The sequence below is a fragment of the Balaenoptera borealis genome, assembly GCF_965194805.1.
Source record: "Balaenoptera borealis genome assembly, chromosome: 7".
Classification (NCBI taxonomy): Eukaryota; Metazoa; Chordata; class Mammalia; order Artiodactyla; family Balaenopteridae; genus Balaenoptera; species Balaenoptera borealis.
Window position 1 is genome coordinate 86309118 of NC_138864.1, and position 26655 is coordinate 86335772.

Genomic DNA, 26655 nt, shown 5'->3' on the forward strand with positions numbered 1-26655 from the left:
GCGCGTCTGGAGCCTGTGCCCCGCAGCGGGGGGGGCCGCGGTGGTGAGAGGCCCGCGCACCGCGATGAAGAGCGGTCCCCGCACCGCGATGAGGAGTGGCCCCCACTTGCCGCAGCTGGAGAAAGCCCTCGCACGAACCGGGGACCCAGCACAGCCAAAAATAAATAATAATTAACAGAAGCAATTAAAAAAAAAAAAAAATGCTCAAGTGACATAAACTGGTTGGATAAGCTAAATGCATAATAGTCTTATGGATATTTTACGAATGAGCTCTTTTAATCTTTGTTAATTGAAAAACACACATTTCTAGGGGAGTTCTTTCCTACCTGCATTCTTGAGGGGTTTCTTAAAGGGGTGTCTAGGCAAATGACCATTCCCAGGCCATCCTTCTGATATCTACCAATGATTTTCAGACTTTTGCTTGGGAACACCAAGGCGGTCCTCTGCCATAAGAGGTTACCTTTCCAAAAATTCTAATTACCAAAACTTGTCATTTGCTATTTGGATTCCCATCTTAGGGCCTTTGTACATTTTCACCTTGTTTCACTGCCTTCCAACCATTTATCTCTCTGACATTATGCTCTTTATTGATTTGTTCCCTTGTTTGTTGACTACCCCTTCCATGAGAGCTAGACCTTGCTTTGTTCTCTGCTATCTCCCAGTTTATATCTTGGGGGCCAAGTACAGAGAAGGTGTATAATAAATGTTTTTGAATGAGTGTGTGAATGAATTGGGTCTGCAATACATAAAAGAGACTTTTTTAAAAATCCAAGACTGGATTTAAGAAAATGTAAGTAAAGCCCACCAAATATGTAAAGGAAAACCATTCCAGGGCTTGAATTTAGAAAGCCTGAGTCGGAATCTCATCTTTGCCCCTTTCTGGCTCTGAATCTGTCTACAAATGATTTAACTTCTTTGCCAAAGTCTTGTTATTTGCAACATTATACATCGTCTTCACAGGATAATTGTGAAGTTCAAGTAAGACAATTTTGTGAATGCACTTTGTAAGACACTAAAGTGCTATATAAATCGAAGGGGTTCTCCCCATTGTCACAGTTATTATCTCCTCCTTCTCTCTCCTTTTCTCCTTCCCCTCCCCCTTGTCCATCCTCATTCTCATCATCACCACCATCAGGACCGTCTGCATTCTTGGGTGGATGAAAACACCCAGGCAACTGCAAATATGACATCATGACGTTCCTGTGACATTCCATCCAGTAGAGGGCAACAGTTCCCACCAGCTAAGTCCAATGTCTTTAAACATCAAGTTGAAGTACAGTCATGGCAACTTATGATCATTCATACTTATTTATTGTTAAAAGAAACACACGTGTCTATCCTAGTAATCCTTCCGTTCAGCAATTTGCAGATATTCTTGTTTGGTACATTGCTTTCTAACCCAAGCTGCTTCTGGAAATGTCTGGCTGCCTTGAAATTTATCTTTTTTTTTTTAATAGGATTTGCATTCTCTCCCTTCTTTCCTGGTTGGCTGGGTAAAATGCAGAGCAGATTGTGGCTCAGGACAGATGACACAGGCATGCTTCTCTTTTGAATATTTATATCCTTGGCATTGCTCTTATAAGATAGGGTAATTGCTATAGGTTATCCGAGATTTCTCCCACTCCTCAAGTGGGAATTCTCCCACCTATACTCTCTGTTTGCTGGACTGCCACTATATGTATTTCATTCCAAGATTGGTGGAAAAAGTTCTCCACCAAGAAACTGATCTCCTGAGTCTATCTGATAGGATCTAGGAACTCCTTCCTATGATGTTGATCAGCAGTCAGGTCAGTGGTGCAGGGGCAGGGAGGCTGGGAAGTTGCTGGGGGGCTTCACTGCAGATAATGAGTGCAGTGGGGCCTTTGATATTTTGCTTTAACCTGCCGCAGGGGGAGCTACATGAGAACAAGCTGGTGCAACAACCTCCAGTTAAGCAGAGAGGCAGAGAGAGAAAGAGATACACAAGGCAGCCCTGTTCTTTCCAGTTAAGCAGAGGGGATAATCAAACATTAGCAGATGCTTACTTGTTCACTCTGGAGAGGACCGTTTTTGTCCCATCATCGGGTGGAAGAGGTGGCTGGGCAATCCTGGGTTACCTCTTCTTTTTTATGGACATCTATTAACTTTCATATCATACCAGCCCCTTTTATTAAGGAAGGTACCAAAATATTTAAACAAGATGGTTTATACTTTTTGAGTGTCATTCATTCATTCATTCATTCACTCATCTAATGCCAGTGGAAGGCTTACTATATGCCAGAAATTAGACATTCAAAATGAAATAAGATCAGGACCCTTCCCAGTCTCTGTGGGAGACCAGTGCAAACCATTAATGACCCACAGAGGAGTAAGTGTTGTAACTGAGCTAAGGGTGCATGGCTATGAGAGCACAGTGGAAATGGTGATGAGCTCTGCCTATGGGAGGCTTCTTGAGGAGGTGGAGCTGGAGCTGTGTCTATGGGATACGTTTCAGAATTTTTCATCTTGTTCCACTCCCTAAGCAAACCTTGGTCATGTCTACAGGAAGCCTGGATGAGAAAGATGCAGTCAATTTTTATTGTTATCACTCCCCCTCCAAGTCACCCCAGCCCTGCCTGGTATAAGTTATGATTAGATTTGACAGTAGTGAGTTGGCGACCACAGTGAGGTGAGCTGGCACATACTTCCTGAGAGTTAAGGATGGAAAGCCAGATCTTGAGCCTAGGGCGCCACTGGGAAAACGCCAGCTTCTTCCCTCTTTCTTTTGATTTGGCCACAAGGAGAGAAGTGAATGGAACTTGGGTGACTTCCTTTGATAGGGACCACAGTAACTTTTCCTCAAGACAGGGCGTGCCTCTCAGTATTCTGCTATGACTTTTTTGGGTCACTGAGAAAAAGTACTGAGTCAGGGAGAGGACACTGCAGCCTTTAGATGGGGGAAGAGTCCCTGTCCCAGGCGAAAACTCCAACTCTCCCATGAAGCTTTATGCGACCGTGCGTAATTTATTCTTCCTTCTTGGGAACCTTACCACTCTGTATATTAATTTGGTCGTTTTGCAAGCGTTGCCCTCTTGAAGTTGGATCTCTGAGATACCTTTAAGATAAGTTTGAGGGCAGAATCCTGGCCTTCTAGCACCTCTGGAGCTCTGAGCCCTGGTCTTTGGAGTAGTGGGAGTTGAGCAGCTGTCCCCTGGCAGAGTGAGCGAAGAGCCCTGACACCCCAGCAGAGTGCCCAGAGCCACACACCCTCCAAGCTGTGACCGAGCCCGGGACAGAGCCCAGCCCTGGGGACAGCACAGCCCACACTCCCCGGCTAGGAGCATTTCAGACTCGCACTGGCTTGGCTCTGGAGCTGGCTGTGGCCACATGGGACACTGAACCGTTTGCTTGTTCTTTTGGCAGCCCGGAAGAGTTGGAGCCCTTCCCCTGTGGGTGAAGTCTAAATTTAGCTCCAAAGAAACTGCCTTCCCTTTTTGCTGGAGAAAAGCTCTTTTCACTGGAATGGGCTTCAGCTTTGATTAAGTGGGAGGACCCACATCTGGGAATATATAAACTTTATTGTCCTTGGATGACAAAACGTTTTCCTTGCCTACTGGTTTTCCGCCTTTTTAGCCTAGACTGTGGTCGTCTCTGCTTATGACTGTGTTGGCCAGGGCAAGCCATTTTGCTGCGGACTGGACTCCCCTGGTCTGTGCCTAGGCTGGAGTTGACACCTGGGGGTGTTGTCTTGTCCCCACTTAACCTCCTGAGGCCCAGCCCTGTGCACACAGAACAGAACAGAGAGCAGGGGGCTGGTCTCTCTCATGATCCCGGGGGAACGTGAGGGCCAGGTTTGACACTCTTGGATCCTTGGATCAGATCCCAGGATTTCAGGAGGCCTGAGACACCCCGTGGCTTCCCCGCAAGCCTCCAGGGTCCAAGGTTTCAGGGGCCATCCTGGCCTACGCTGAGTGAACACGAGACCCCCACTATAGAAAGACACCCGCCCTAAGGGGTCCTCTGGTCAAAGAAAGACTTTTAGGACTTCTCCTGATCCCCACCCTAGAACCCCTCTGCCATCTGAGTCGTGTGTCAGTAGTTTGGGGTGCTGACAAATGAACATTCCTTTAATAAGTTACCCCCCTAGTTCCAGTTATGACATCCTTTTTGATAAGTGTTTCCTTTGGTGCCCAGTGATACAAGCTCTGGCTAACTCTTCTGCGTAAGAACTTCTGAAATGTAGGGCAGAGAGCACTGGACTTGGCTTCAGGAAAGCTGGGTTGCTGGGTGGTCTGGTTTTACTGCTTATTAGCTGCATGACATTGGTACCTTCTCCAAACTTCTGTTTCCTTGCCTGGAAAATGGCAATAATAAGACTGTACTCGTAGTTCTGTTGTCAGCGACAAGAGGGAGGATTTTATATAGTTTTAAAAAGCTCTTTGTAAAAGTAGATTGCCTTCTTCATTAAGTGATGAGGGCTGGTAGCAAATGTTTGCTTGGATTTGATTGGTTCCCATACAACCCCCCTTTCTCCACCCCATGGAAATCTCTTTTCTCTCGTAGAGCCCCCTAAAGGACACTGGGAGCTTACTAGATCAAGGGAACTCCTGCTCTATTTAGGCCCTTCTGTGCCCACCATTGTTTGATCTCCTGAATCTCACTTTGTTTTCCTGCAGAATGATGGTAAGGAGGTCTGGGAGCAAGACATCATACCTTTGATTGATTCGGCATCTGTTTTGCTGAATGCCCATAAGCAGATTATATCTAGTCTGTCTTTACCTCGGTTTCTTGATCTGCAGAACGGATACACAAGTACCATAAGCAGGCCTTGAGAAATGACTTAGTGAGAACTCAGAGAGGAAAATTGTAAAATTTCAGTACTGTGGTCCTCATCAAACTCTGGCATATTTTCTGATCAGAACCTAGAGTTTGGTGGTTGGAATTTTCCAGTCTATTCTGCACAGCATTCAATATTTAGTACTGGAACAAGCTTTCCCATTTAACACTAATTGATAGAACAGAAATAAATTAGACTAAGTCTAAAAGAAATCAGTCTCTGGGTAAAAAAGAATTGGAAAGATACCCTCTTGCTGTAATTTTCCAGGATGCCCTGGGCAGCCCCCAGAGGTTGTCAGTATGGAAAGAGCTCAGGGACATTTTACAGGCTGGTAAAACATTGTTGGAGGGTTGAGAGAGTCTTTGGAATTTATCTGCATGGATGACGTCACCTTCTCAGCACAGGGAGCCAAACTGTCTCAATGTCTGGGGCTCCTTTCTGGAACTGCTTCCTAGAAGTTGATCCCAAGTGACCCTTCAGGCCACTCACCTGTCAGAAATTTTTGGTTTGCAGTGAGAAGTGGCCCTTTCTGGGTCCCTAAAGTTGGCAAGGAAGCTTTCCTTTCAATCTGAAATGGAAAGGAAATTAATGGCCCTCTCCCCTGCAGACCCATGTCTGGGCGGCCCAAGCCTCACACTTTCGATCTTTGCCTCTTTGCCTCCACAAGTTGTAACAACTGTCATCCTCAGCAGCTAGACACCATCCATAGGCACTTAGCATGATTTTCTGCCCCCAACTTGGAGGATTAAAATGTGGCTTCCAACAATAGACTGAGCAGAATCCTGCACTCATGCTGAGTCCCTGGCTTTGTCATGGTTGACAATGTCGCATCATCTTTCCTAAGCTTTAGTTATTACAAAATGGTGTTCATTTTAATTTGGACATTGGGAGGATATGGCAATGGATCCAGGGATCCAAGGGGGCAAGGAAGGAGGGAACAAATGAACATTTATTGAGCTCCTACTCTGCGCCAGGCACTGTGCTTAAATATTTTAATGCATATAATCACATTTAGCTCTCAAAGAACTCCCCATGCTAGGACATTATTATAAACCTCGTGTTACAGATCTGGAAACTAAGATTTGGAGAGTTAAAAATAAAATGAAGAGTTATATGGCTTTTTCTTGATTCTCTTGGAGGTTGGCTTCTCAATAGGGGTGAATGTCATCCTACGTGGGAAGATCAGAGCAATGATCCCAATGATCACAGAACCAGGACCCCGTGAGACCCCATTTAATAGATCCCATCTCCTCAAGAGGCCAACATGAAGCAACCCAACAGAAAAAAACCCACTAGGGTTTTCTAGGCAAACCATTCTCTCCTTCTCCAACAGGAGAGTTGGGGCAACCGAACCTGGCCATTCCTCACCGCTAGGACAGGGTGACCCTTCAGATCAGCTGCTCCCAAGAAGGCTCTACAGATCCCCAGCGCTGGGTGCCAGCAGTGTTCTGAGGCAGTGAGCTCAGCCGGCGTGCCCCCTGCATTCCGTGCCTGCCTTCCTTGCCTGCAGCTCGATCCCCCGTGACTAAGGGTGTGGAAAAGAATCCCTGTCTCCAGAAGCCCCGAGACTGAGCTGCGACAGGAGGGGTCTGCAGGCCCCCTTCAGTCAGAGACAGCAAAGATGTTTATCCCCCAGAGACAGGAGCCCCCTGGGTGTGAAGTGGGCAGCGGCGGCGGCCGGCTGTCCTCAGGAAAGGTCTGCCACTTTCTGACCTGGTGCTGACCTTAACTCCAGTGGCCACCACTCCCCTGCCATTTGCTCCTGCAGTCAGAGAGCAGGACAGATGACTCCATGGCACTTCTGGGAGTGCTGAAGTGAAGTTTTGACAAATTCCAAGGAACATCAAAGTGCAAAACAACAGTCAACACATCATAGTCTGCCACCAGGTCCCCCACCCCTGATTATCACATTAAATCAGCAATGGGCACATTTCAGCCCAAGCTCAACAGATGCCTACTGGACCTCAGAGTTTCTCCTTCCAGAATTAAGCAGATATGGCAACGGTTTTATTTAAAAATCTGTGCTCTCTATTCTACATTCAGCAGCTGAGGCCTTCATCTCACACACACACACACACACACACACACACACAGACAGATACACACACACACACACACACACTTACTGAGAAAGAGAAGCATATTGCTGAAGAACCCCAGATAATTGGGATTAAGTAGCCCAGGAGAATAGAATAAAGAGTTGGGTTCTAATCCTAGCTCTGCCACTTAGTAGCCTGAGATCTTTAACCAATTAGTTAACACCTCTGGGCCTCAGTTTCCTCAGGGTGAAATAAGGACAATAACACCTCTATTTTCCAAAATCATGAGCTTAGTTGCTAGAGTAGTTCAACAATCATTCTTGCCTGGGAATCATGGACACTGCTTGCTAGTCATGATGTTTCATATTTAATTTTTGATGTGTTTATTATGTGTAACTTTGGGGATGAAAAGTTCTTTTCCACCAAAGATTGGCTGAGAAGCACTTGTTAGTGAAGGGGATGTAGGCCACTCAGGCCTTGGGTCTCGGGTTATGAAGGAAATACTTGCTGGGCTGGTATTTCCCTGGGTAAATTCTCACCAGGGGAGGGAGCGGAAGGTAACTTCAGAAAGAGCTTATGCTGATCTTTAGAACCGTTTTCCCCAAACTCTGGAGCATCCAAAGAAAGCAGTGTTATCTGCCAGAATGTCCCAGAAAGAACAACAGGCATGTGAATTCTGTGCCACGTGATCAGGCATAAGAAATGTCACATTTCTTTTGTTACTTGAAATTAAATTTGATATGCTATTGTAGCCATCCTGCAAGGGTGGTGGGAAAATCAGGCTCAGACCTTCCTGGAACAGCCCCTTCCTCCCAGTTTCTGTGACTGTTCACCCAGAGCATTCAGGTGGAGCCCTCTGGTCTCCTGTCCACATGGGTGACTGCTGATGTGTTCATTTGCCAGGTCCTCATCGTCCTTGGAGGCTGGTGGCTTTACCGTCTCTTGGCAAAGCTTTGCCATGGCTGTAATTTCTCCCTGAGGCCCTGCAGCTCCCCACCACAACCGAGGGCTTTCAGGGAGGTAGAACCTCTGCACCTGGGAACACAGGTCTCTATCCCCTCCAGCCCCTGGAGGAGGCCAGAATACTTTTTGGATTTCCTTCACTAATAGGACTGTCTCCCTCTCCATCCTTTAGAGAAGATAGCCAGTAATGTCCCTGCAGAGAGCCTATAGGAACACAATGATGGCCTCTGATTCAGGGGGTAGGGGAAAGATAGCTTCTCTAGGTTAACTAGAATTAACCAACTCTGTTACTGAGATAGGGAAGGAAGTAGGACTGGAGAATTGGGGGACTTAATGAGGAAAATGCAGGAGAGAGATTTAGAGAACCACAATTGAAACTGGATAAGATTATGGTTCTTCTAAAATACCTGTTGCTTCCCTTCCTCCCATTTCTACTTGTGCAAAGTAACCAGAGTAGGGAGGGAGGTCTGGGAGAGCAGCAGCAGAAGAGAGCTGCTCTGTGGAGAGCTCTGGAGAGCTGCTCCAGAACCGGCAGAAAGTACTGCTTGCCGACGACACGGCATCAATCTCTTTGTAAATTTAAAAGACGCTTGCTGGGAGATGATCTGACTTGACTGTCACAGCCACTCTGCAAGGTACATGGGGCAGTCATTAGTCCCGCTTTCCAGATAAGGAAACTGAGGTTCAGATGATTTAAAAGACTTGTCCATATATATGGAATCTAAAAAAAAAAAAAAAAGGTTCTGAAGAACCTAGGGGCAGGACAGGAATAAAGACACAGACGTAGAGAATGGACTTGAGGACACGGGGAGGGGGAAGGGTAAGCTGGGACAAAGTGAGAGAGTGGCAAGGACATATATACACTACCAAATGTAAAATAGATAGCTAGTGGGAAGCAGCCTCATAGCACAGGGAGATCAGCTCGGTGCTTTGTGACCACCTAGAGGGGTGGGTTAGGGAGGGTGGGAACGAGGGAGACGCAAGAGGGAGGAGAAATGGGAATATATGTATATATATAGCTGATTCACTTTGTTGTACAGCAGAAACTAACACACCATTGTGGAGCAATTATACTCCAATAAAGATGTTAAAAAAAAAAAAAAGACTTGTCCAAAGTTACCGAGCTGAGTGGCTGAACAGGACAAGGCATCCAAATCTCTTGACATTTTCTTCAAGACTCCTCAGTGTCTTTAGCTCATGGTGTTTAAATTAGGCTTCAGCTGCTACATCCATCCATGACTTGGGATGTTTGCCTTTTGCCAGTGGTCTGGCATTCTGGAAACTTGCCGATAGGTTTTGTCTAACTCTTGCTCTTATGCTATTCTTTGCTACTTTCAGGAAGTCAGGCTAAGAGTAGAATACATTTCTTATGAGAGAATACGCTCTGGACTTTGATTCATATCTGGTGGGTCCCCAAAGTCTAGATTATGACAAGTTTAAGAGCATGGTGCTAATTCTGTGAGCATTCAATAGGACTATCTTAGTGAGGGGAGAAATTTTGAAAAACTATTAATTCAAATCTCAAAGAAGAATTGCAGGAAATGTATTTCTGACTATTTAGAAGTGACTCACTATGGGACTATTTGAAAACTATATATTATTTTTATCAGTAAATAGAATTGCCTATAGTCAATGTTATCTCGTCACATCCAGGGATTCTAAGATCCGGTTACCCATTTCCCTCAAAACAACTGACAGCAAATCTGGGGAAGAGAGGGCCCACAAGTCTCTGCAAGGCTAAACCTCCCCTACACCCCACTGCAAACTGATAACGCCACACCCTCCCCTGCAAAATAACAGAAGGCAGATAAGATGGAAATTTTCATTCCAGTTCCCAATAATTTCCACAGCCAGTGAGATATCTGGATCGGAAGAGGTTCCACAACCAGAAAATCTTGGCTGGAGTTTCACTGTTTGGAAGCAAAAAAGGCAAATTAAGGAGGGCCTCAGATAGCTTTTCTTGAGGGGCTTTGTTACGACAGGGGCTTTTGAATATTTAAATTGAAACAAAAGATGGCTAAGAATTTGTACTCTTTAGTCATTTCCCAATTTAACATCAGACTATATAAAGTATGTTAAAAAAATTTTTTTTAATTAATTTATTTATTTTTGGCTGTGTTGGGTCTTCGTTGCTGCACACGGGCTTCTCATTGCGGTGGCTTCTCTCGTTGCGGAGCGCAGGCTCTAGGCGTGCGGGCTTCAGTAGTTGTGGCATGTGGATTCAGTAGTTGTGGCTCACGGGCTCTAGAGCGCAGGCTCAGTAGTTGAGGCACACGGGCTTAGTTGCTCCGTGGCATGTGGGAATCTCCCCGGACCAGGGCTCAAACTCTGTGTCCCCTGCATTGGCAGGCGGATTCTTATCCACTGCGCCACCAGGGAAGCCCCAGTATTTTTTATAGAAAGTACCTAATCTACTTTTCATTAGTTTCTTGAAGTATTTGGCCTCAACAATGTGAGGTAGGAAATTTCGACTCTAGCTGTGTCAGCCAGGCTCTCTCAGACACAGGTATTCACTGTACAAGGCACTCTGGTCCCTAAGTAGTCAAGAATAGCTAAACTTTGCTGCTTCCAAAGTTTGCTGCTTCCTGACCATCCTGGAGCAGGCTTCCAGCTGGAAAGTGATGGACCAGTGCAGGCAGCTTTCTGGGCGTGCTCCATCTGGCGAGAGGTGGTCCAGATCCTTCTCTCCCAAACAGTCCCTGGGTTTGACACTTGCTGAGAAAGCCTGGCTTCGTCCCTTGTGTGCCACAACTCTGGAATGCAGCTCTTCCTGTTAGGAAAACAATGGTCTTTATGGGAAGGCTAGCACTTGCCAGGAAGAAAGAGTTGAACAGCAAAGAGAAGGATGCAAGCATAGCTGGCAAGGGAAATGGTAGGCACATAACCCTAGTGGGTGGGCTGGGCATCCCTGAGGGCTGGATGATGTCTACCTGGAGCAGAGCAGGGAGGTGGGAAGGAGGGGTGGAGAGGTCAGAAAGGTTGTCTAGGGGTTGGGGGCAGCCCAGAGTTTTCAACCCCAGCCTTAGGAATTTGGGACATAGCCTACTGGTCTTGATCACTCAAAGTGTGGTGCAAGGATCAGCAACACACTGTCGTCTGTGAGCTTGTTAGAAATGCAGAATCCCAGGGCCCACCTCAGACCTACGATCATAATCTGCATTTGAACTTGAACCCCAAGAGATCTGTATCTTCATTCAAGTACTATTCTAGGCTAAGAGGAAGCAAGAAAGATTTTGCAGCTGGGAAGTAATGGGATGGAAAAAGTTTTGGTGAATAAGCCTATGGAAGTGGTTGAAGAACACCCACCAAGAATCCCATGGCCATAATCCAGGTGTGGCAGAGAGGAGAGAGAGTGAAGAAGAGAGTCAGAGATGGGTATTTTGACGAGAGCAACAACCCCTGAGGCAGGCCTCTACCGCCTGGCCTCTCCCTCAGGTGGTGGGCAGCCCAGATATTGTACATTAGGCAGGAGATGTGTGTTCCGGAAGCGGACATCTCCAGGACCTGTACTTTTGAGGTCAGATTTCATCGCTGTGGCTGATTGTACGCCCGACCCCGGGGAGCGGGATAGCACAGGGGCGGCCGGTGCCCTGTGGCCACACAAACACGCGGCTGCTCCAGGTAGAGCCAGAGCTTCTGTGAAAGACATTTTGGAAGTTTCCTACGGCTGCAACGAATTGTTGGGGCCTGCCCCACGGCACCGCTGTGACCACCTGCTTTCCTCAATCTTAGGGCAGCCAGCTCCTGAAACTGGAGATTCCAAGAGCCCCTTGGCCTCCACTTCCCATGGGGTGAGGAGGACTACCCCTAATGCCTCCCTCTGTGTCCAAGCATGGTAGTCCAACTGGCTGGGCAGACTGGGTTTCCTGGGCCTCTTACCCCAGGGAGGAGGTGGTTATTCCTTCCACAGAGATGGTTTAGAATAAGTGAGGCAGTGATGTAGGTCTGGGACCCAATTAGGCCTGCATCTGTAGGCAGAAAGGGATGCTGGGTGACATGGAGAGAACTCAACTGAAAGATTCTAAGGCTCTCAATTTTGAAAGGAAAGGGCATGAACTTGCTTGTCTGTTAATTCCTTTTATTCTTAGTTGTCAGTTAATTCCTTTATTCTCAGGATATACACTCAACCCAACATGAGCAAAAATCCACTTTGTAATCATATTTGTAGGCATCAACATGACCTTCTTCCCACAACATTTCTTAGGTCCATCCGGTAGACCTCGACGATACTCTGACTACCCAGATGCCTATACAGCATGAAATACTATTTCATCAATAGGCTCATTCATCTCACTAACAGCAGCCTTTTAAAATTGCTGCTCTGTGACTTTGGCCAGTTAACAGACCTCTCTGAGTCTCAGCTTTTTCTCTAAAAGGAGATGATAATCACTTCTCGAAGGCAGTGAGACCCTGAGTGTACTACCTGGCACATGGATGGCCAACCAACGTTAATTTTCCTACCCTTCCCTTCTCTGGAGTTGCTACCTCTTTCCTGCTGTTTCTTGCAAATAAACTTCTGAATTAAATAACTCCCATCTGGTAATTTGGATCAACTAGAGAGAACACAAGTCTTGAATACATGACATTTTGAATTTGAAGGCTACAGTTTAGAATAAATGTGATCATTTACTGAAACCAAACCATATTCTAGAATGAAGTCCATAGGGTCCTGCTTCATGAACAGACCAGAGGGTCATTAGCGTGTTAGTTATTTGATAGCAACTGGGTTCTCTTAGGACACAAATATAATTAAAAGCAGTTTGCTCTAGTGTCTGCGGTTTAAACGTTGCCCACAGCGTTCTTTTGTCTATTCTTGCCGAGTAAATCCATGCTTTATGAATTCAAAAGCTAACCTCTGATGAGTCCTACTTATTCTAAATATATTCTCAAATTGTGAGTTCCTGAAGGTATTTTCTGTTCTCTGCTCTCTGGAGACTGCGAGGTTATCAATGTGGAAAAACATCCCATAAAGTTTTTCTCTAATAGAGACCTTGGGAACACAGAAGCCTCCTTGAATGGTCAGACCTAACTTTTCCCAGGACCATAAAGATACATATTTTTGTTTCCTACCCCAAACACAGCATAACTCACTTCCCGTTTTTCCTGGGAGATTGTGATAATATGGGGAGGACTGGGGGGTCTCCAGGATAAAGCAGCTTGTAAAACAACTGTGGGGGGGGATTCCAGATCTGACTTAATCAACATTTCTCAAGATCCGTAGACCAATAAAACTGTTTGCTTTCTTACCACAGTTCAGCCGGCTGATTTATTTCTCTCACCCTGCTGAAGCTGTCGCTGCCTAGAGCAGTTCATTTGTCAGGTCGAGAGAATTACAATTCACAGGACCCTCACTACTGCTATCTCAGTTTATAAATTTCACGCATTACAATTTATTGCCCTGCACCCTGCAGAGTCTCATATTAATAAATTGAGTCTCATCTGCAAAAGCACGTGTATATGGCTCCCTTGGACATAGGCTTACGGCCTTAGAGCCACAGCACGTCTGCATGTGGCCAACACACAACCTGAGCTGTGCCGATTGAACTGAGCCCCAGTCAAGTTCCCGCTGCCTCTGTCTGATTCTCCCTTTCCTTGCAATCACTGTTTGCAGGCCCTGGTTTCCTGTTTTTATCTCTACAGGGACGCTATGTAAAGGAGACCAGACACCATCTGCGTATGTGCTGTAGAGGGGACAGTGGGGCTGTAAGAAGAATTTAATTCCTTCCAAAATGTAGGCTTCTACCGTATAGATTTTATCAACCTGTGGGTACAAACAGAATCGCATTAATAATGTAAACCTTTCCTTTGCCAACTTTTGCCCTTACCAGCCAATAGACCCTCAACTCAAGCCTTCTGCAAGTCCTCGGTGAGTTTCTCACATGTTCTCAAAAGCTAGTCCAGTTGTCCATCTGGTCAACTCCCACAAGGCGTCTTCCATTTTCTTCCTTTTTTCCTTGTTTTGGCCTCTTCTGCTGGACAGGTCTCCCATCCACCACCTTATGACTTCTACCAAGTACCCCTGAGTCCACCTGGCACCTTTGTTTCTTACTGAACCCCTGCTGGTTACAGCAGATTCCCATCGGGCATGCCATGATTCTCACTACCTTTCAATCTGCTGTGCATACTTAGGTCATGGGCTGACCTGTGTTCCCCCCAAATTCGTATGTTGAAGTCCTAACCCCCAGTACCTCAGAATTTCAAGATAAACTCTTTAAAGAGGTAATTAAGTTAAATGAGGTCATCAGGGTGGACTCTAATGCAATATAACTGGTGTCCTTAGAAGAAGAGAGAATTTGGACACAGGAAAGTACAGAGGGAAGACCATGTGAAGACACAGGGAGATGACAGCCATCTGCAAGCCAAGGAGAGAGGCCACAGAAGAAACCAACCCTGCCAATATCTTGATCTTGAACTTCTAGCCTCCAGAACTGTGAGAAAATAAACTTCTGTTGTTTAAGCCACCCAGTCTGTGGTGCTTTGTTATGGCAGCCCTAACAAGCTAATATAATCCCCCACCAGGAAATGTCTGGAGCCTTCATGGTGACCTAGCCAGGTACCAGTGGATGTCAGAGACAAGAGCTTGTGACTCCTGTTGAGATTTTGCCTTATTGGATGAGGCCCAAAGCCTCCCAACCCAGCGTCAGCCTACTGCTCCAGGCTCTTCTCCCCACCCTCCCCCAATGGCCTGTGCTCTAGTCATATTGGAGTTATTTTTTCTAGAAACTACTGTGACTTTTAGTTAGAACAGGGGCTGGGATCACCCAGGGGAACCTGGAATCACAGTGATCCTATTTGGTGGGAGTGGGAGCCATGGAGGAGACAGGGCTGCTGCTGGGGGTGTCACTCGAGGCTGAGAAAGGAGGGAAGAAAGGCCCTGGCTGCTCCCTTCCTCCCACCCTTGGTCTCTGCCAAGTGCATCCCGTTGGCCGAGCCCAGCTGGAAACCACAGGGGTCTAGGAAACAGTCTGCAGGGAGCAGCCCCCTGCCATAGAGAGTGGAGCAGGAAAAGGGTGAGGAATGGACCTTGGGGCAACCAGGCTCAGGACTGGCATTCCTTTCACGCCTCTGTATTCATTTCCTGTGGCTGCTGCAATGAATTACAGTCATCTCTCTGTATCTGCTACCCACAACCAACCCTGGATAGAAAATATTCAGAAAAAAAATAAATTCTGGAAAGTACCAAAAAGCAAAAGTTGAATTTGCTGTGCCTGGGTGACTATTCACATAGTATTTACATTGTATTTATAACTATTTACATAGAATTTACAATGTATTCGGTATTATAAGTAATCTAGGGATGATTTAAAATACCTGGGAGGATGTAAGTAGGTTATATGCAAATACTAAACAAGTTTATATAAGGGACTTGAGCATCCGTAGATTTTGGTATCCATGGTGGGAGGGGGAGGTGTTCCCCAGAACCAGTTCCCATGGATACTGAGGGACTGTGCCACAACTTGGTGGCCTAAAACAAGACAAGTTTATTTTCTGACAGTTCGGGGGCCAGAAGTTCAAAATCAAAGTGTCAGCCGGCCTACACTCCCTTCAGAGGCTCTCAGAGAGAGTCCTTCCTTGCCTCTTCCAGGTTCTGGTGGCCCCAGTTGTTCCTTGGTTGTGGCTGCATAACTCCAGTCTCTGCTTCTGTCTTCACATGGCCTTCTCCTCTTCCCTCTGTGTGTCTCTCCTCTGTGTGACACTTGTCATGGGATTTAGGACCCACCCAGATTACCCAGGAGGATCTCATCTGGAGATCCTTAACTCAGTTACATCTTTTCCAAATCAGCCCACATTCACAGGTTCCGGGTGTATTGATACTTTGGGGGAGGCACTATTCAACACACTACAATCTCTTTTTGCTGAAGCTATTTCCCCAACCCTTCTCTATCTAGAAAAATTCTTCAAGTCCCCACTCCAGTATCACTTTCGTACCCCACACCAGTATGAAACCTTGCCTGAACTGCACTATCAGACTCACTCACAGCCCTCCTGGGTCTATAGTTCTTTGTTCACATGCGCGGCGTTTATCACCTCGATAGTCTTGTCCATTAGGCCGTGAGCTCCTCAAGGACAGAGCAGGGCCTGTGTCCTTTGCTGCAAAGGCCAACTTCACCTTTCAGCTTCTCTCTTCCATTAAGACCTTCCATCTGGGTCTTTTCAGTTCTCTTTTCCTGTTTTTGGATCAAAACGTCGTTCCTTACTCCTGTGTGGCTCTGCCCACCATCTGATGCACACCTTTGAGCAACTCATACGTCTGGAACTTGCCCCTCAGTTTGCCTAAACCCCGTCTTCCCTGACTTACATCACACAGGCTTCCTAGCACAATCCTTGCTCAAGAAGTGCTGCTGTTGAAAAAGTCATGTTAGAACCAAATAGGACCAGGACTAGAGGTGGGAAAGAAACATTTCATCATCATAGGGTTTCTGGTAGAAGAATTTGATCTGGAATTTTGGATAAAGACTGGGTCTAGTCCCTAAAAATTCATTTAAAACTAACAGGTAGGTGCAGGTGCTTTTTCATAGTGAGTGATTTTGCATTTTCTTCTAAGTGTTTTAAAAGCCTCTTAAAGTTCTGTAGAAAAAACCTTGATTACCTGGAATATTTGGGAAATGGGAAGCTTTGTTCTTTTAATTTGTCATAAGCCAAACCCCGTTAAGTTGTAATTTTGATACTATTTTGCCTAAACTACATCTCTCTTTGTGTTAGTAGGTGAAAGGCAGCAAATGGGTTGCTCACTTTGTTCCCCTAGGATTGAGGACTAGAGATGTAGGTTTGGGAATCAAGCTGAGGAATCTGGAGCATAACCTTTATAAATCCCCATTTATCTACTTGTTTTCTGAGAATTTTATATTTTTCTCCAAAACTAGAGGGCAGAAAATAATCAATTAAATGAAGGTTTCTTTTGTTGACTTCTGATTAGTTTTCACTTTCCTTCTGAAGTGCTAAGAATATTTTCTTAGCAGTAATCAAGAATATTATAAATGTTGCCATAGAGAGATGTTTTGGCCACATTTCCAGGTTTCCTCCTGCTTGAGTAGGTGTGGATATTCATATGTATGTGTGTGTGTGTGTGTGTGTGTGTGTGTGTAACTGAGTGTGGGTGCAACTGAGTTAGCCTGAGGAGGATAAATCTCCAGTGGAGTGAATGAGAAAAGCAGTGGGTTAGACATCAGAAACCTCTGTATTTTATCCCTCTCTTTACTACTTACCAGTGCTAGGACCTTCAGCAAGTGAATTTACTATATCTATTTTCTCATCTAAAGCTGAGAATAATTCTCATCTCTACCTGCCTTATAGGATTGTTATGGGGATACAGTCAGATGTTTTGAAAATGCTTAATAAATAAAATACTGCCCAGGCTTCCCATGGCATTTCCATGACACCAGGCTTTGTGAAGAAGCAGTGAGTGTTTTTGTAAAGGACTACTCTTGTTAATTGGCACTGTTGCTATTGTATTTTCCAACACTTATTCTTCTTTTTATCACGTCTGAGTCTGTGCATGGGGGCTCATCACAGGCCACATCAGGGCCACGTTTCCAGCCTCGATCATCCTCTTCTCTTGCCTTTTCTTTCTACAGCCGGGCATGCCTCACCAGCCCGCCCCATCCCGGTGCACGGCCATTTGTTATGTTCCAGGGAGAAGCTAGACTCTGCTTTTTTACCCAACATAAAACCTTGATGCCTCCCTTGTGTCAAAAAAAAAAAAAAAAGAAGAAGATTAGACGCCAGAGAGACACTATATATAGTTTTTCTTTGACTGCTGGAAAAGATAAGTGGCTGAAAAGAGACGGGAATTGTTTGCCTATAAATTGAGTGCCAGCAGGTTTATCGCTGAGCACTGTAGATTATGTTGAGTGGAGTAATCAGGAGGAAGAATGGGAGGCTACAATAACACTGCGATAGGGACTATTTGGAGTCCACAACCAGACCCTCCTTGACTTATGCACCCTGGGTGGAAAGTGCTTATGTTACAAAACAGCATGAGGTCCTGGCCCCAAGATCCTTATGTGTCTCGCGGGTAGTGAGGCGGCAGTTGCCAGTTAGATCGGTATGCTCCTTGGCTGGGTCCGATATCACTTGAGAGAACTGGACGGGATGGCGGGGATGGCAGGGGCTTCCTCCCACAGAGCGTGTCAATGCCCCAGAGCCGGAATCCAGAGGGCTGCTGAGAAGGGTAGTAAATGCCTGGTGCAGAATAATATTTGGGCAGGGTGTTCCTTGAACCATGGGAGGCTCGGAGTTGTCTAGGTCTCCCTCCGGCCCCTGCAACCCTGTAAGCTGCAGGTGATAAATAATTTCTTCAGTCCCAGTGGCGCCCAGTGTCTCTATGGAGTGCCCAGGTTGGCCCCTAGATGAGGCCACCATGAGGGCTGGAAATCACATTATTGGAGCCAGGTTGGGGTGGGGAGGACCTCATGACAGCTTCCGTGGACCCCAAAGCCTTTCTGTTGGTTGGTGTTGTGTTTGTGGTGCTGTGGTCTGAAGAGTGAGGTTCTGCTTCCCAGTAGTCCTGTGTGATGGCGGGGAGGCAAGAAAGTGGTCAGGGCGTGGTGACGGCTGGGAAGTGAGATGCAGCCACGTTCCTGTTCTGTTGGCGAGTGTAAATCAGGAGCCTTCTCCCTTATCTTGGCAGTGGGTTTACTTTCTTGATAAATCACACTCATGACCAAATGCGTTTGGCCCATATTCAGTGTCTCGTGATCCTGTAATTTACTCATAGTATTTCTCATTTGTGAGTCCAGTGGCCTCACGGAAGGGACAGACTCAGTCCCCAATAAAACGGATACCTTACATTCCCCATGCAAGCCAGCCGTATGATTAACCGCAGTACTGTAAGACAAGCCGAGTGGCCAGAAAGAGGACGCCACGGTAGGTGCCTCTTCCAAAAGTCTAATAGCTGAATGCAGTGTTTACAGACATCCCAGGTGCTCCCTATTGCCTTCAAAATTAAGCCTCAACCTCCCAGTGAGGCATCAAGGTCTCTCCTTTTTTCAGCTGCATCTCTTGCCACTCCCTGCCTGTGTACCCTTCTTTCTGGCAGCGCCAAAATACTTTAAATTTCCCAGGCAATTTATATTTCCCTGGCATTACTCACACTAACTCCTTTTGGCTCAAATGCCTATCTTTCTGGTGAGCTTCTACTCATCCTTCAAAATCTAACTCGAGTGCCCTCATAACTCTGGGGACCATTCACCGTCCTTACTGTAACTCTGAAATAGACGGAAAGTTTCCTTCCTGTGCTCAGGGCAGGTTGTTTATTCCTCTAGTGCAGGGCTTATCATCTGGACTTGATAGGTATTAGTTCAAGGTCTGACATCCCCCCTAAGTACTAGACTCCCCAAATCTTATTTTCATCTTTAGATACCCCCAAACCAGCACATGCTATATCCTCAGTTTCTTCTGAATTAAAACAATGTACCTGTAACATATGTGACAAAACCAAGAGCTGATTTCTTCTTATTCACTGAACAGTTATGAGGGGAAATGAGATCATTCATAGGAAAGTATGATCATCTTCTATCAGCTTCCTTATGGCACATTATGAATACGAGCAAGGAATAAAAATAAGATGGACTGGAGATTTGTAAATTGCAAGTAGGGGAGAGAAGACTGAAGATCATTTTGTGGGAATAAGTCTTTGCTTTTACTTTGATTATTCATTTTATTTTTCATTGACGTTTCTCAACTTTTATTTTCACCACCAAAAAGAAGTGACAGTGTAATTGCTTGACTGTGTGGTTGCAGAGTGGAGTAACATTGGACTGACAACCCAGATGTCCAGATCCAAACCCTAACTCTGCCGTAAATCATAAATCATCTTTGTTTCAGCTTTCCCACCTGTGAGGAGAATAACTCAGCCCAATCTTTCTCACTCATCCGTTTTGCAGGTAAAATGGGATCATCAACAGAAGTGTTAGGTACACTCCACCACATGCCAGGTATTCTGCTGGGATTTTTACATAGTTACTTCTGAGGCTCACCCACTGATACACAAGGTAGGCTACATTATTATTGTCATTAGGCTCAGAGGGTTAGCCACAGTGCTGCCTAAGTAGCAGAGTATGATTCAGGCCCAGGTCTAAATCCAGAGTCCTGGCAGGTATACTCTGCCCATTGTCCACTACTTTATTTTGGATATAAGAAATACTCTGTTGTTCTTAGGCCTCATGGAAATAGTCCATGATCTCTGCTACTTTACGATCTCAGGTACTTTAAAGTACCTGAAAGCCATATGGTTGCCAAATATTGTGCATCTAATTGTACAAACTGAATCTTCTTTTGGATGTTCTAGGAAGTCCGTGTCTAGTTTGTGCCCCTCACCACTGTTAGGGCAATCTTTTTCAGATATAATCTGATCACGAGTATTTCCTCCTAAAAACCTTCAATGGCTCTCCATTGCCAATGAGAGAAAACCAAGATTCATAAGAAGAATTTCAAGACCGATTATGAGCCAGCTCTTGCATATACCTCCTGCTTCGTTCATGCTTCTCTCCCTGGACTCCCTCCCCACCTCCATGCCACCGATAGATGGAAGCAAGTGGAAGTAGTCATGTTCCCTCCAACTTCCATTCCCACACTGTGTTGGGTCAGTGAGCTGTACATGTATCCTCTCTACCCGAAAGGGGTTCCCCATGTGCCTTCCTTCTCCGCCCGGTAAACTATTTATTTCTATACAACTTAGTAAGGTATTACTTCCTCTGTAAGGATTTGTCTGCTCTCCAAATCTGAAAGTTAATTATTCCCTCTTTGTGACAAGCACAGTTCATTGCCTAATCCATATTCCCTCCGTCTCTTCTTTCTTATTTTCCATATTAGTTACTCACTGCCACATAACAAATTGCCCCTAAACTTATTTAAAACAACAATAATCACTTATGATGGCATGTTATTTCTTTTTTTTTTTTTTGACATAAACATACCTTTAGTGTTTATTACTTGATCAAGAGTCTTTTTTACTAGTATGTTTATATACATCATCAATAAGCAGGCCTACAATTAAAATTTTGATTCATTATGTAATCATATTTTCTAACCCTGTTTCATTCTGAAACAAGCATACTACATATTGGTGTTGTGTGTCTGTTAAAAGACTCATTGCAATGTATTTTATTAAAGGTGAGGGGTTTTTTCTCCTTCTTGTGAGGAAATAAAAACCATTCTTGGGGAGAAATTAAAAAGTGAACATCACTAACTAGGAAACACTTCTTACTCCATCCTACATCCCTGTTAACCCTCCATTCACTGGCCCTGATTGTGTGTGATCATTACCACGTGGTATTTTTATCTCCACCAGCCTTGGCCATAGACCTTTATTTTTACGCATTTGCCTTGATTGCATGCTATTTCTGAGGGTTAGGGATTCAGGAGTGGCTGAGTTGGGTGATCTGGCTGTGGGTCTCTCATGAGGATGCAGTCAGGTTACAGCTGGGCTGCAGTTATCTGAAGGTTGGACTGAGGCTGGAGGATCTGCTTCTAAAATGTCTCACTTCACATGGCTGACATATTAGTGCCGATTGTCGGCAGGATGCTTCAGTTCCTCGACACATGGACCTCCTCACTGAGCTGATGAAGTGTCTCCCCAACAGACACGGTGGCTGGCTTGTCCCAGATCTTCCTTGCTTATTGACCTCAAATTTTGTTCAGTGCAGCAGTGTGCCCACCTTACAAACTTGAATTCCCAGGCTCACTTGAGCCTATGGTGGCCCTATGACACCATTCTAGCCGATAAGGTATAAGTGGGAAAGCTCTTATTTTCCTGGTTAAAATGGAGAGTCTTACTTGGCACATTCCTTTACCCTTACCTGTTTTTCCTGCTTGAAACTCACGTTTGATGTCTGGATATGCAAGCAGTCATTCTGCAAGCATGATGATGGAAGTCACAAATGAGGAATGGCAGAGGGGAATGATAAAAGGAGTTTGGTCCCTGACAACTTCATGGAACTTCTATACCTGCCTAGACTGCCTAACTCTGCACTTCTTGCTATTGGAGAAAAATGACACCAGTTTCATTACATCCCTGTTGTCCGTTTCTTGTTTCATGCACCTGGACACAATCCTAACCAATACGCTCTTTTGTCCTCTTCTGAACTACTAAAACTTCTATTATGACACACATCACACTGAATTTTCATTACTTACTTACATGGGCTTATCCTCAACTCTTCAGTAAACTAACTGAGGGAAAACGTCAGGTTATACCTAGCGTTGTATGGTACATTTTACTAAACTGCTGGGTTTATATTTAAAAGAAACCTTTAATGAATTTTTTGAGCTTTGACCTCAGAGAATAAGCTCAATCTTTCTATTGGCGATCAGCAAATCTGGTCTCATCCTGACTTTCTTTCCCGCCAGTGCCAAGATCTGGGTCAGAGAAGAGAGACATCAAAGGCAACTGGGGGTGGAGAGGGGAAGACCTGTTTGATGTGAAAAAAGAGGGAGAGGTCTTTGCTAGGTTGACTACAAAGAAGCACTTCTGTGGAAATGGCTGCTGGCTCACCAGGTCATTATTTTTGCCATTCACCTTGCATGGGTCAGAGGACTTGAAGACAGATTCCTGTAGCCAGGGAGTCTAAGCTCATCATGAACATGACTCCAACCTGTCACTGGGTGCCCTCCCCACTCCTTTTAATGCCTCTGCCTCAAAGGATAAGGAGGGAAGAGTCAAAGTTGATTCCAGGGTGACGAGGTGACTAGGAGGATGGCTTGTCATTAAGAGAAATGTGTGGTCAGGGGCTGGGGGTGCAGAGCACACAGCAGGCTTGCTTTTGACATCCAAGTGGAGGTGTGCAGCGGGCCAGCAGAGATTTAACTTGGAGAGTTGTCAGGATGGAAGTGGTCTCTGAAAATGTGAGAATGGAAATGACTCCCTAAGAAGGAAAATAGAGCAAGAAGAGAAACAGGTCAGGATTGGAACTTTGGGGAATCTCCCAACTTGGGTAAAAAAAGAAGGAGAAAAAACAGGGGCTTTTTAGGGCAGCAAAACTATTCTGTCTGATTCTGTAATAGTGGATGCAAGTCATTAAACATTTTTCAAAACCAACAACGTAGGAGACTAAGAGTGAACCCAATATAAACTATGGACTTTAGTTAATAATATTATATCAAAATTAGCTCATCAGTGATGCCAAATATACCACACTAATGCAAAATGTTAATAATACAGGAAACTGGGAAGCGAGGGAAGGTATATGGGAATTCTCTGTACTTCCTGCTCAATTTTTCTGTACACCTAGAACTGCTCGAAAAAAAAAAAAAAAAAATATATATATATATATATTTTAATCACAAAAAAAATAAGGAAAGAAAAATGGGTAGGAGGAGAACAAAAAGAGTTTAGTGTCTTGGATACCAAAGGTGAGGGAAAGAGAGAGGGGTGGGAAAAAGTACTTTGGGTTAATGGGAGTGACACTAAATCGGGAATCAGAATAGCCGGTATCAAGCCATTTAATGTGTGACCTTGGAAAATTCACTGATTATCTCTATTGTGTCTGAGATTCAGCGTCCTCATCTGTATAATGAGTATATAAGATATTAGAGTGTTTTCTCAACTCTTCGTAAACATATTACTGGTGGATTTGGAAATGCTGGAATGTGACCTTTGATGATATTGAATCACCTAGTGAGAAAGGTATCTGCTTCCCAGTTCAATTTCAGTCCTAACCTGGTCAAGTAGAAAGTCTGTTTGGTGCTAGTAGGACTTTAACACATTTCTAATAAGTAATTGCTGATTCATTTTTAGAAATTGTGGTAAAATATATATAACATAAAATTCACCATTTTAACCATTTTTAAGTGTAAAGTTCAAGTAGCATTAAATACATTCACATTGTTGTGCAACCGTGACCACCATCCATCTCCAGAACTTTTTCATCCCTGTGCTGAAACTCTGTACCCATTAAATAATAACTACCCACTTGTCCCTCCCCGCAGCCCCTGGTAACTACTTTCTGTCTTTATGAATTTGTCTACTCTAGGTATCTCATGTAAGTGGAATCATACAATATTTCTCTTTTTGTGACTGGCTTATTTCACTAGGCATAAAGTTGTAGCTACCACATTGTATCGGAGTTTCATTCCTTATTAAGGCTAAATAATGTTCCATTCATCTGTTGGTGGACATTTGGGTTGTTACCACCTTTTGGTTATTGTGAATAATTTTGCTATGAACATGGTCTACAAATATCTCTTCAAGACCCTACTTTCAATTCTTTTGTGTGTGTACCCAGTAGTGAAATTCCTGGATCAAATGGTAATTCTCTGTTTAATGTTTTGAGGAACCACCATACTATTGTCCACAGTGGATACACCCTATTCCCAATAGCAATGCACAAGAGTTTCAATTTCCCCACATCCACGCCAACACTTGTCCTTTTCTTTTCTTTTCGTTCCATTCCTTTTCTGTCCTTTCCTTTCTTTTCCTTTCCTTTTCTTCTCTATTCTTTTCTTTTTTATATCTTTCTTTTCTTTTTGCTTTCTTTCTTTTTCTTTTCTTTTCTTTGTTTGATAATAGCTATCCTAATGGATGTGCTGGTTCATTTTTAAACAAAGTGTGAATGGACTTTGGCCTCTGAGCCTTGGTGGGCAGTAGATTCTAGCTAGAATAATACTGTAGAGGGAATGCTGGAAACATGGCCACCTGAAGGAGGCCCCCACCCCTGTTCTTTGCTTCTTCTATGTGCTGTGGAAGAAACCTGTGGGCAATTGGTAGAGTGAGGCCCTGGGCTCTGCTGAGATTCTTATGGGAGAACTGCTGTGGCACTTCCTCCCCATGGGCTGGCCGGTGGTTGGGGAGCAGTGTCTGGGCTTAGGTCATGGGAAAGGCCTGACACGTGCGGAGCGGAAGAGGTTGATAGACCCCTTGTGAATAAGCCAAGCCTCTGTGAACCCGGAAAGTCTGAAAGGAAGCTCAGTAGGGCTGAGACTTCCTAGTCTCTGGGTGGAGCAGTGGGGAAACCAGAGAGCTGATTTTCTCCAGGGGCTTGGATTCTACCCTCAACTATAGGCCCACAGGCCAGAGTCCCTTTCACTTTAAAATATAATAACATTATTTTGTTTTCACTGAATTTCTTTATACTGGTTCTTCTTACTTATGACAAATGATATAGATTCTCCACTTATGAGAATGATATACATTTTTTCTTTCAAAATGAACTTAAGTTAAAATATGAGTCCTTGGGCTTCCCTGGTGGCGCAGTGGTTGAGAGTCTGCCTGCCAATGCAGGGAACACGGGTTCGAGCCCTGGTCTGGGAAGATCCCACATGCCGCGGAGCAACTAGGCCCGTGAGCCACAGTTACTGAACCTGCGCGTGTGGAGCCTGTGCTCCGCAACAAGAGAGGCCGCGATAGTGAGAGGCCCGCGCACCGCGTTGAGGAGTGGCCCCCGCTTGCCGCAACTGGAGAAAGCCCTCGCACAGAAACGAAGACCCAACACAGCCAAAAATAAAAATAAAAATAAATTAATTAATTAATTTTTTTAAAAAAGTCAGATGTTTGCTTTTAAAAAAAAATATGAGTCATTTTCAGAAATACAGTAAGTACATAAAAATGCAGGGGCAAATAGATACGGCAAAAATTGGGAAGGTAGTATGTTAATCTAGATTGCAGTTTGGGAATCTCTGAGATATTACATGCTTTTCTCATAGGATCATGAAGTCCAAATGACAGAGTATGTGTGAAAGTATTTTATTAGCTGTAAAGTACCCTTGGAGTGTAATATATCATCATTTTCATGACAAATGCTGCAGAGTTGATTCAGTAGAGTGGCGCAGGCAGAAGTCTGATGCTGGGGGGTTAAAGAGTAAGTGGGAGGCGGAGAAGACGGACAGGTGCAGGGAGCGGGATGGGAATCTCTTTTGGCAGCACGTGTGGTTGGAGTCCGTGTGATGGACTGTCTTGGACTAGGCAGTGGAGGTGGGATTATGGGCAAGAGTGAGAAGGCTACAGCTCTGCTCTGAGGCGAGGCCCCGCTGACCCGGTAGAGGTGGGGAGGAGAGGGCCAATGGGGAGTAGGAGGTGGACATGTGGGGGCAGATCCGCAGCTCCTTCTCGATAGGAGGGGAGACTGCTGGGAATGGAACCCCCAGAGCAACGTTCTTCAGACTCTACGTGCAAAAGCAGTTCTTGGACAGAGTTTTCAGAAAGCAGATTCCTGGGCTCTTCCCTCCGACTCTGATGAGAGACCTGGCAATTGCTCTTTTAAAAGTACCAGGGGATCATGATGCTGGCAAGCAATTAACCTCACCCAGGAGATACTGTGAGGAAACAAAAGGTGAACAGGAGAGACTGTCGGCAACTTGGGTAGAGTTAGAGATCATAAGTGCATTATTGTGTGTATTTCATCTATTTGACAGTATCTGTTGACCTCCGGTATGTCTGGTGCTGCAGGAAACGCAAGTAAAGAAGGCGTGCCTTCTGCATCTGTCTGCATAGCACCGGCGGCAGCTCCAGCTCGGTTTGCTGGGCTTATGCCTTGGTACTAGTACCGAGAGTTGGGAGGAACGTAATGCCTGGGCTTTTGCTTCCGGGAGAGGCAAGGGGCAGTTTCAGTCTGGACATTTAGCTCTGCTGCCGTGTCTAGGCTCGGGGTAGGTATAAAGTCTGGATGACAGAGCCAAGAGATCTGAGCTAGGAACAGAGAGACAAGGATTTGAGTGCTTGGGAAGAAGCAGTCCAGGATCCTGGGTGCCAGATGACTTCTATCATGTCAGCTGGTGTTTATCACCCCATCAATGTGCCACAGATGTGAGGGTCTTAGTGAGCACCACTGGCTTGCAGGCCTGTGGCCAGGCCCTCTTCTGCTCCCTTTCTGGGGATGACGTCGGTTCCTTCTGGTTTGGAGCTCTCCTGGTGTTGGTGTTAGC

At 45.1% G+C, this 26655-nt stretch overlaps 1 long non-coding RNA gene across 1 annotated transcript in view; it reads right to left on the minus strand.

Annotated features, from left to right (window-relative positions):
- The window catches only part of LOC309632225, a 30766-nt gene extending 9863 nt beyond the window's left edge, over positions 1 to 20903 (minus strand). Inside the window, exon 1 of the long non-coding RNA XR_014246796.1 lies at positions 214 to 20903. This is a non-coding gene — a long non-coding RNA (uncharacterized lncRNA). The remainder of the gene's footprint in view (positions 1 to 213) is intronic.
- Positions 20904 to 26655: the final 5752 nt, after the last annotated feature.